Source organism: Lonchura striata, chromosome 11, assembly GCF_050655825.1.
Source record: "Lonchura striata isolate lonStrDom1 chromosome 11, ASM5065582v1, whole genome shotgun sequence".
In the NCBI taxonomy this organism is placed as follows: Eukaryota; Metazoa; Chordata; class Aves; order Passeriformes; family Estrildidae; genus Lonchura; species Lonchura striata.
Genome location: NC_140713.1, coordinates 7,985,228 through 7,996,071, shown reverse-complemented (window position 1 = coordinate 7,996,071; position 10,844 = coordinate 7,985,228). Strand labels below are relative to the sequence as shown.

At 38.4% G+C, this 10,844-nt stretch overlaps 1 long non-coding RNA gene across 1 annotated transcript in view; it reads left to right on the top strand.

Moving 5' to 3' along the window:
• Window positions 1-603: 603 nt before the first annotated feature.
• LOC146766378 (uncharacterized) overlaps window positions 604-10,844 on the top strand; it is a 120,363-nt gene continuing 110,122 nt past the window's right edge. The window contains exon 1 of the long non-coding RNA XR_014957817.1: window positions 604-3,303. This is a non-coding gene — a long non-coding RNA (uncharacterized LOC146766378). The remainder of the gene's footprint in view (window positions 3,304-10,844) is intronic.

The window sequence follows — 10,844 nt, the reverse complement described above, 5'->3', positions numbered from 1 at the left end:
GAGTACAGGGAAGGTATTTTTGGATTCCTTAATGTAGCTTTCCATTCTGCAATGCATCATTAGGTGTTATCAACAGCAAGGAAAACTGCCAATCATCTTAACAACTAACTGCTTTTAAAAAGCCATCTAGTGACTTTAATTATGATTAAGTATTTATGAACTTAAGTAATGCCAAATACACAGATTCCATCTGGTAATGATCAAGGTGTTTATTTTCTCCATATTGTTGGGCTTTGCTTTTGCAGAGCACTCTGAGCGTATGCACACTTCTGAAGTTAGGAGAAGTCTCTTACATAACCAACATATTTTAGTTACCTTGAAAAATAAACTGCCAAAGACCTCCAAGCCCCTCTTTTTTCTCCAGTAAGCAGCTGTACTCTTTACCTCCCAATTTTATTCAATATTCTTTCTGTGATTTACCTTCCATCAGAATTGTTCCCTGGCAGGGTGGGCAGCCCTGGCCCAGGTGCCCAGAGCAGCTGTGGCTGCCCCTGGATCCCTGGCAGTGCCCAAGGCCAGGTTGGACACTGGGGCTGGAGCAGCCCGGGACAGGGGAAGGGGTCCCTGCCGTGGCAGGGGTGGCACTGCCATGCCATGGTGCCATGGTGGCACCACCCAGGTGGGTGGTTTTTAAGGTCCCTTCCAACCAAACCATTCTGGGAGTCTGTTTTGGTTTGGGTTTCGTTCTGTTTGTTTGCTTACTTTCTTTTGTTTGTTTGTTATTAACAACTGGTTTATGATTTTACAGGCTAAAAGAATTGAAATAGTAAAGCTGAGTGAGAGCAGCCCTACAATGTTCCCTAGCCTGGGAAGCAGGGTTTGGGGTAAGACATCCAACATCCTACTCTAAATAAGATTGAGCAGGGACATGCTTTCCCATTCTACTTCAACTCATCTAAGGGCTTTACCCCAAATGTATCAAGTAATTATTCCTCTCACTTTATGCTTTTAATTAGCAGAAAATAAAAACAAATAGTATACTGAGATGCAGATACTTCAGGTGGATAAACATGGGAAGTCTGCAAGAATACTTCAATCAGTGCTAGCTGAGGTTTTTTTACTCATTTACAAACTATTGGGATACCTTCAGAGTGCGCATTTCTAAATCCAAATATTGCAGCATTTTGGAAAATTTGAGGATCTGGTCAGGACTGGATGAATATTGCCCAAACCCATAGGCTCTAGATGAATGTAGGTGGAAAACAGCTGAAAAACCTGACTGAAAAGACCCTGTTAGGTCCCTGAGGAATTGAGACTTAACTACTGTATAGCTTTGTAATCAATGAGAAGAATCAACTGTTAACATGTCTTGCAGCTAAGAGCTCAGTACCATTTGTTAGGTACTGAAGTATCTTTGCAAATCTGGCTCTCCATCCTTCTGGCATATGGAATCCTCCTCCTCTCCCTGGATTGTGCTGTTGCTTTTGGCAGCACTGGTAGTACTGCCCTTTTTACTATTATTCCTCCTCCCCGTGCAGAAACTCCAATTTAATGTGCTGTGACCTTCTGCTCCCTGACAGTCAGAACCCACAACCACAGTGGGTTGGATCATATTCACCTCTTGTCTGAACCACTGCTTCTCACTGTCTGTTCTTCTCCTCTCCTGCACATTTCCATTTGCCTGGGTGCCCATTGGGCACTATTTCAGTGTTTGGAAGCATTTAACTACTCTTTTTTTTTTTTTTTTTTTTTTTCATTTTACTTTCTTTCTTGGCTCTGAAGATATTTTGCTGATACTCTATCGTAACTCTGGGAGGATGGGAGCAAAAAACTAAATCAATTAGCCTTACCTTAATTACCCTTATTATGCTTACCTAAACTTTTTTTGTTTGGTTCACTGCATATACATACGCACAGAATAAAAACAATGTACTTGTCCTCATTCTGTTCTGATAAATTCATTGACCTGACTTAGCCACCATTTAGGTGTTGGAATTTTATACTGCCAGTCAGCAATCTAACACAAAATTTCCTTAGGCCTCACCTTGACAGACCAAATCAGCAAACTAAAATAAGAATTCAAGCTTAATTTAATAATGTAATATTCCAAGTTATGTAGGCAATTCCACATTTAGGCAATATGCCTTGATGCAGTTACATGTATTTTCATTTTCAGAAGACCCTTCAATACATATATATAAAGAACTAAGTTTTCTGTGGATGCAATTTTTGTGCTTGTGCTCTTTCCTGGGCACTTTGTCACTCTCAATTTTTTCTTTTTTTAATGAATGTTTGAATTAACCCTCCATTTTGCCAGTGATTACCCCGATGTTTTACACTTTTCTTTGAAGAACTCTCTTAAAAGGGAGCATATGCCAAATTGTGTGTTGGTAATTAAAAACATACATTTCCATCATTCAGTAACCAGACAAGTCTAGTGTGCTTATTTCCTTGCACTTGCCAGGCAAGAGCATTTATATAATCTCATTAAAACATCCAACTTCAGTGGCAGTAACAAACTAAACTCAGCAGAACACCAAGAGCTGCTTTTTTTGCAATGAATACAGCAAAAGAACTCAATGATACAAATATTTGTGTTTTCAAGTAAATAACCCAAGATGCAGAGTGTAATAGAATGATTTTGCAACAAGCCTTGGCTTTGAAACAAATGGACAAGAGAAATAGGAGGTAGATTTTAAATGTTATTTGTCTCTTTGTAAATTATGCATTTGTATTTTAAATGACTTTGCTCTTTAAATAATTAAATAAACACGGGGTTAAAGCCACTCATTTATGTGTCATAAGACTGCTCAGTGTTAAATGAGATTAAACGAGTCTTTCATTTTTGGTTAATGGTTGAATTATTAATTGTTCTTGTATGCCTCTATAGGGATTATTTGGAGAACAGAATTTAGACTATGTTATCCTAAGGAATACAGAGTGTCTGTTTTTAATTCACTGCTGAATTAACTGTGCTGGGGTCTGAGGAAAAGGCTGCTGGCCACCAGCCAACAGCAATTGCCACAAGTCAAAAGAGCTGCAGGCAGCAGGTCAAATTTTAAAAGTACAGAATGCTAAAGCTCAATTATTTAAATCAAAAAACCTAGTGTGGATGATCAAATAAGCAGTTGAGAGTATTTGATTGGGAGCACATGGAAACCATCTGTTCCTCTTAAAGCAAACCCCCAGTAATAAATACAGGCAATCAGTGCTGTTAGCTGGCTAGGATGCCATTCTCTGAGAATTTATAAAAAATATTTCAGATTATTTGTGGAGAAAAGCATGTACATATGCACATGTGAAATGCTCCACAAAAATGTGAAGAGCTTTACTTGGTTATTCTTCACTATAAATTAATGTTGTGTAAGTATAGATTTTTTTCTGCCTTTTTTTTTTTAAATCTCTTTTTCATGATGATCTGTCCATTCTAGATAGATTTCCAACAGGGAGTTCTGAATGTAGTGTTGTTGGACAGTCAGAAAATGTTTTACATTTATTTTATATTTTTATAAAAGAGTGTTTGGTCTGTGGTGCTGGAGATGACTGAAAGTGAAGCACAAATATCTTTGTGGTTTGATAGCAAAATATTTTTGATAGCTGTTGTGATATTTAATCCATTGTTGCTTGTTATAGGGGAGGTTTATAATAGTTGAATTCATTGCCACTTACTGGGATAATAAAATAAAAGCAAGTACACAGGAGGCTTGTCCTGCAGTCATTTTTCTAAGCTGTAGTGCAAATTTCCTGCATTTCAGCCCATGGCAACCTCTCTCCAGAAACAAGAGTATATTTAGTGCTTATATGCAGCACCATTCTGAAATTTTATGGAAAGTTTCTTCCAAATAGACGGGACTTGTCTTCTGTTTGTGGAGTAATTGCAGGGAAAAAATGCAGTGATCAGGCACATGAAACTGTACAGAAGTGTTGGAGAGGGGCTGATTTTTCATGAGTGTACATCTCTGGTAGTACCTAAATATAACATCTTGGTATTAGAATCACAGAATATTCTGACTTGGAAGGGACCCTCCAGGAGATCACTGAATCCAAGTGGCTCCTGTGGGGATCAAGCTCATGACTTTGGTGTTCCTGGCACCATGCCCTAGTACTGTACAAAATAAAGGAATGTGTTCCTTTCCTCCAAAGTTCTTCAGTCTGCCCAATGACTTTAAAGATACTCCTTTGCACAGGCAGAAGGTGTTAGTGAGAGCTCTGTGAATGTCCAGGTTTGATTGCCATGGTGCTACACACAGATCACCATCTCTTTATCCACTTACAATACTAATTTACTTGTTAAATTCTTCCTGTCCTTTTCCCTCTTTACATTCAGTGTCTGGTCTTTTGGTCAGTAATTCTACATGCCAGGGAGGAGTTTTAGAGCTCTGCTCAGCCTCCTGATGTCCAGGAACCTGGGATAAATAGCTGTTGAATACACAGCAAGTGCAATAATTCTTGAGATATTCCTGAAGTTAGTTTTGATAGCTCTGTACTGCCCAGTGCCTAAATTAATATCCAATAGCTCTGTTGTGGATAGGAGTTTAATTGCTGCCAGTCACTTCTGAACCTGAAGAGTATTTTAAGATGCTTCACAGGAGCAGAGAATTGAAACTGCAGGAAGTCTTTAGGTCAAGAAAAAGCACAATCATGTCAGTACCTTTCTAAATGGTTCGTTTCTTTCAAGGATGTTTGTGCTTCTGAAAGCAAAGTACAAGAGACAAGGAATCCTCAGTGAAGGAGGCTGATAGGAAACCTCAAGTCCCACCTAAAAAAACTCATGAAGTGCTGCCCTAAAGGTTAGGAGGATGTTTTTAGCATCAGGAGCTGATGGAGGAGAAGGTTGGAGGGTTAAATGAAGATGTCATGTCTCATCACTTGTGTCCTGCTCTGAGAGGGAAATTCAGTTTTAAAACTTACAGTGAGAGTGTCCAAGAAGTCACAAGCTCCTTCCACTTGTCCTTGTGAGAGGAACAAGGGAAGAATTCAAACCAGCTGAGTGACTGAATCATAGTTTGATGCCTGTGCAAGTGAGAGATTAAAGGAACCAGCCAAAGATATTCTGAAAAATGTACACTAAACTACTTACCTTTGAAAACTAGGACATCTAAATTTGTAAAATAAACCTAGGAAATTGTTAAATAATTTTTATAAATATGGAACGCCATCTTTATAATGAGAAGCAATGCCCTCTCCTTTTTTTCTTCCCCTCTAAAATTTCCTTGGAACACATGGCTTTGGATGTGTTGAAAGGATTTAGGTTGAGAAAAACTGGTTGGACAATATAATGTCCTTTATATCTTCTACTTTTGGCTGGTAAAGAGTAAAGTTTTGGGCAGTTCTGCTACATGGAATTTAATAAACTGCTGGGTGATGGTAGGTAAACTTCTGAAGCAGCAAAATGGGACATATTTCTTGCTTTCTATGAGTGTGATGTGTCCTCTGTGCATCTTTTGAGTTGCATGGGCAGGGTAAAAGCTTGACTGAAGTTCAGGTCAAGCAGCATAATAAAAATGTAAGTCAAAAGTCAAAGAGCACATTCATAACCTTCTTTTATGGAAGTTTTGTATGAAAACATGTTTTGTTTTTCTTCACTGTGGTGCTCACTCATTTTTCTCCACCTGTGCAGTTGTGAAGTTACACCAAAGGGGAGACCTCATGTAAACCTCTGTTCTTTGAAGTAAAAAATCTTCACTAAATAAGAATGACTCTGAAACAGCTTAAAGGCAAGCAGCATCATGTACTTGATGGGAACAAATATCACTTTTAAAAGCATTCTTTGGGTAGTCCTTCAGAGTGTTTTTGCACAAGGCAAACTGAAAATCTGGAATTTCAAATGCAGGTGCTGTTGTGAAGCTGTTGTGATCATTGAGATAACTATCTTTCAATAAAACAGTCTTTTACTTCAATATATTTGAAATACCTTTGTTCAGTTACATAAAGTTATGAATCAATTAATTACAAGTGCAGATGGGCAAAGCAAGCCACTTAATGTTGATGACTCTAGAAAGAACACACAATATAAGCACTTTGAAATTTATGTAGAGGTGGCAGCACACTGCACAATTTTTTTTGTACCAATGGTTAGGCAACTAATTATAGTGTTCTGTATTTGTGCTGTCACTAAATGGTTTCACAGTATGTAGCCACATCAGTTCTGTTCTTGAATTTGGCAACTTCAATTATTGCTGATAAAAACTGACTTGTTCAGCAAGTCTAAACTATAGGAAGTATGCTATTAAATTCTCCAGGGATCCTGTTTTCATTTAAAATGCGTTCTTTAGTATCAAAAACGAATTTTCAATGAACAATTGAATAAAAAATTATTAAGCAGAGCTCAAATCTTAGAATGTGGAGTGCCCTTCTGGCTTATGTAGGAACTGTTTTATTTCAGAATAAAAATGCTGCAAGGTTCCCTAAAGACAGTTAAACATTTTAAAATAAATTTTCTCCTTTTCACGAGTGAGCAAAGTATAAATTTTGCTTTTTGTGAGGTGCACGAGTGTAATGTGTTCTTGCAATGTCCATTAAAATAAGATAGAGAAGACACCACGGTTATGTGTTAGTGACAAACTTTTAAAGCTAAACTCTGCATTGGTGATAGATGGGGAAAACAATTACAACTTGTGGAGAGAACCACAAGTAAGGCTGTAATTCTGGAATTGTGGGTCAGACTGAAATCCCATGGAACTGGTAGCCTGAAAGTAATAAATTATATTCATTGCAAGGGAACAGCTATTTGTGCATAGCCAGGGCAGAAGAGGTGCTAGAGATCAACAGGTAATGAACACGGATAACAGCAATAGAAATAATGTATGCAGGAGTGAGTAAAATGATGGTAGGACACTCTGGTTTTTTCTAGAAATACTTTGAGGAATAAAACTTGTTGTGTGAAACGTGAGAAATAGAATGAAGTGGATAAGTGAGGGCAGGAGGAAGAGTAAAGGCCAAGGAGCTGTTGTGGGAATCCAGGGCATCCCTCTGGCTGCCCTGGCAGGTCTGGGACCCTGGCAGGGGTCAGGAACCCCCTGGACAGAGCCCCCAGAGACACTGGCTGTGATCTCTGTCCATGGAAAAGAGTTTGCAATCTTACAGCATGAATTACAAGCTCTGAGTGTTTGATATAAGGAATAATTAATTGTGGTATGGGTGCAAAAGTAAAATTTTAGGATTCTAGATTAAGGGTCCAAAGGGGGCAAGATGGAGGAAATTGGGTGTGCCTTGTCCTTTTTCTCCTTCTTCATGCCCTCCATGTCTCACTGTGGTGTTGGCATTTTTCTGTTGGTTCAGGCTGGGGACACACTGTCCAACGTAGGTGACAGATATTGGCACGTTCTTGTAAATCCAGCCCAGGGAGTTTCTGGTATTTAATGTTTGTAACATCCCACTGAGGGCAGAGCCCCACACGCTGCCCTGCAGGACAGAGCTGGGCAGGGCAGCAGAACATGTGAGAGATAAACAGAATAAACAACCTGGAAACCAGCACAGACCAATTATGGCTTTTGCTTTGGCAGCGGGCTGACAGACAGAGACTTTCTACAATCTCGAGATCATCAATACCTCAAATTCTGACAGGCTGTGAGGTCCACAGAAGGGAAATCTGGGGCTAATGACAGAATTCCACTTGGGAAGGAGGGAGAGCTGGCTGATAGCCTGGGAGAGGCAGCTGCTTTAGGAAGCAGCAGAAGCAGCACAGAGTCAGGATGGGTTAAAGAATATGACAGAAAGGAAGACAAGAAAAGAAAATTTCCCTTTCTCCGTTGCAGTGCTTGGGTGGTGCTGATGCACCTTGCTAAGCATCTTACAAGGTGTAGGGATGTTTTGTGTTTCAGGCCATTTCCAGCTTAATCTCCTGATAAGCTTCCTAACATCTGTTCTGAAGCTGACATTTATTTTCTTTTCTATGCTATCCTTGAGGTAAAATTCCTTTCTCTGGTCCCACTGCAGCTCTCTTATCTAAACTGCAGATCTTTTTAGGAGTTTGCATCCATTGGCAGGAAGTTTTGCATACCACTTTCTTACCTCAAATGTTACAGAAAAGAGAATGAAGGGGGTTCTTGTGGATTGTTTTGTTATTACTGCTGCTATTCTTGGGGTTTTTTTGGGTTTTTTTGGGTTTTTTTTTTTTCCCTTCACAACTTTTTCAACGACTTAACACAGGATTTTTGAGAAATAAATGACCAACTACTGACAAATTACATTCATTACAAGTGTCATTTGTGGCTGTGGGCACTTTATCAAATCCATAATCTGGCAAGCTTTCAATTAGGAAGTAAAATGCTGTACATAATTTTGAATTTAAATTTTTCTGTGGCTCCTGGGGAGTCATCACATTTCTTTATACAGTGAACCTCTTTTAGAGGACTGTGGACTTTTGCTGTCAATCAGTAGAAAAGTTCATTCATAATTTTTGTGGTGACTGAAGCATACCACGTTTTTTTGTTTTTGTCAGCACATTTTAGTCTCCTAGGTGTTTACAGGAGCTGCATGTTCTTCACTGTTTTTCACCATATTCCTAAAAAATTTAAAGGTGCTTCCTTTGAACAGCACAATGATCTGAAAGATGTGGGGGCGTGGGGTTGATTTGATTGTTGTTTGTTTGGGGGTTTGATGGGTGCTTTTTAGGTGAAAAGAAGATTCCTCAGTTGCATCTACTGATAGGAAGGAGGTATTCCCTAGGATAAACAGGCATTCCTCAGGAATTCCCAAGGAAAGTGGTTTATGAGAGAGCAGAACAAAGGAATTGTCAAGATTGACAAATAATGAGATATCTGCAGGATGAAAACACTTTGTTTTTAAAGTAAGTGAACATTAATATACCAGTGCAGAGCTCTGTTAAAAGACTTGATGGAAATTTATGGAAAATAGTTTTAATCTTTAAAAGATCAGTTTTATACATAGTTAGGAAATACTGGGGTTATGTGGCATTAGTAGTAATTAATAAAATTTTAACTCAAACTATCCATTTATGATTTTTGGTAAAGCCATTATGGACATTAGCATGGCAAGTAGGAAAAGAATGGCATCCAGCTCCTGAGTGACACATTTCTGGTTTTAAATTAATAGGTAAAATAGGTTGCATAAAATGTAATAACTGGTACAAAACACAGAATATTAGTGATATCAATTAGAAATTGAGTCAAGAATCAATACAAACAATTTTCCAAAGTATTTTTAGCAACAGGAATATTTTTCTTGTCAGTGGTGCATCCTAGATAAAGTGGTGTATCATAATGCAAATGGAGAGAAAACAAGCTGTAACTTCCAAGATAATATTTTTTTTAAAGTTGTGTCCAACCTCAAACTGAGATCTCAGTAAGATTTTTAATAAAACAATAGTCTGTGGGTTTAAGGCCACATTCAGATCTTCCAACTTGCTATATTTACTGCTGGCTTCTCCCATTGCTTCAGTGCTTTTAGTTCAGTAGATGAACTTTTCACATGTACAAGTCCACTGCATTTTGCATGGTCAGGGTGGGTGGAGAGATCTCTGGCCATTCTTTGAGCAAAGGAAGACATCAGACCAAGAAACTTTGATTCTCCATGAGATGCCACTCCTGGAGCAATGTTAGATCCTACAGACCAGAGTTTGGTATGGAAATGACACTGCCATGCCAGCTAAAACCTGCTATTGTCACAGATTGAATTAGTCTGGGGCTGTTTCTTTAAAGCAACATTTCAGTCACAGAGGCATTTGCAACTTATAAAAGTCTGGGAAAGTGTTTTCAGGCAGCCTGTGATGCTCAGATCAAAAGGACAACTTCAGTTCTTTAGGCATTCAGGACTCATTCTTTGGGCATTCTTGTAATTTAAATACAACTCAAAAGATGATATTTTATTTTATTTCAAATGTTGTAAGGGAGTAATAATTCACGGCAAGGATCTACATTTGGATTTCCATGGTCAAATGCCCTTGGAACATGGAGCTGCTCCCAGAATCTTAGCTGATGCCAATCCCCCAGCGTCCATAGCAGTGTAAATTATGGGAGTGTAAATTGTGGTGCTGGGTGCTTTGGATTCATTCCCTCTCAAGGTCAATAATGTTCAAGGAGAGGGTTCTCCTATGGATTTTCCAGTGTGGTCATTGCTCCTGGGATGATTGTAGGCATGGCAGCATAGGATCTTGGAGTATTTGGAGAATGCTGTGTACCCCAATTATGTTTCTAGTTAATTCTGCTCCATGTCCTTTAGGCTTGGACACAGAATGTGAAATGCATGTAATTTTTACTTGGATTTTTGCTTTATTTTTCATGAAGTAAACAGGCCTTCTTTCCAATAGCTGTAGTGTGATGTTAAATGGAATTGAAGCTCTGTATTTTCATTCCAGTTCCTCAGGAAAAAATAGCAAAACCTAATTAACAAAGCTCTGGTAAATTCAATTAGAAGAGTACTCACAGAACTTACCAACAGGTAAGGAGAGGAGAAAAAAAATATTCCTACATGCATTGATTTTGTACTTTGGGGGTTTGGTTTTATGGTTTTACATGTCTTGGTTGTCATTTTTTGCATTATTAGAAGGTTAGAAATGTAAGGCACGAACTTACATTGTCCAGGATACAAAATATGTAGCTGATGGTTTGAGCAGGATTTTGGGAACTTTAGTTTTCCATGAGTTTAGTGAGTTTGAAACTTTGATGCTGGTTTGAGAAATAGCTTAATAAAAATATCTGCATCTTTTCAATTAGTTATATTTGTCTGCCTTTGTTAGAAACTGATATTGCTATACACGATGCAGCCTAAAGTCACCTATGCAAGGAAGACACTCTAATACAGTGCACTCTGATAGTGATTTCCTTCAGGATTCCAAAGGAGATAATAGGAATTTAAAAGTTGTCATACACTGTATCTTGTTCCTAACACCTGAAGCTGCAAAATTTTCACTGTTTCCAGAAAAAAGGATTAGAAATTTTGGA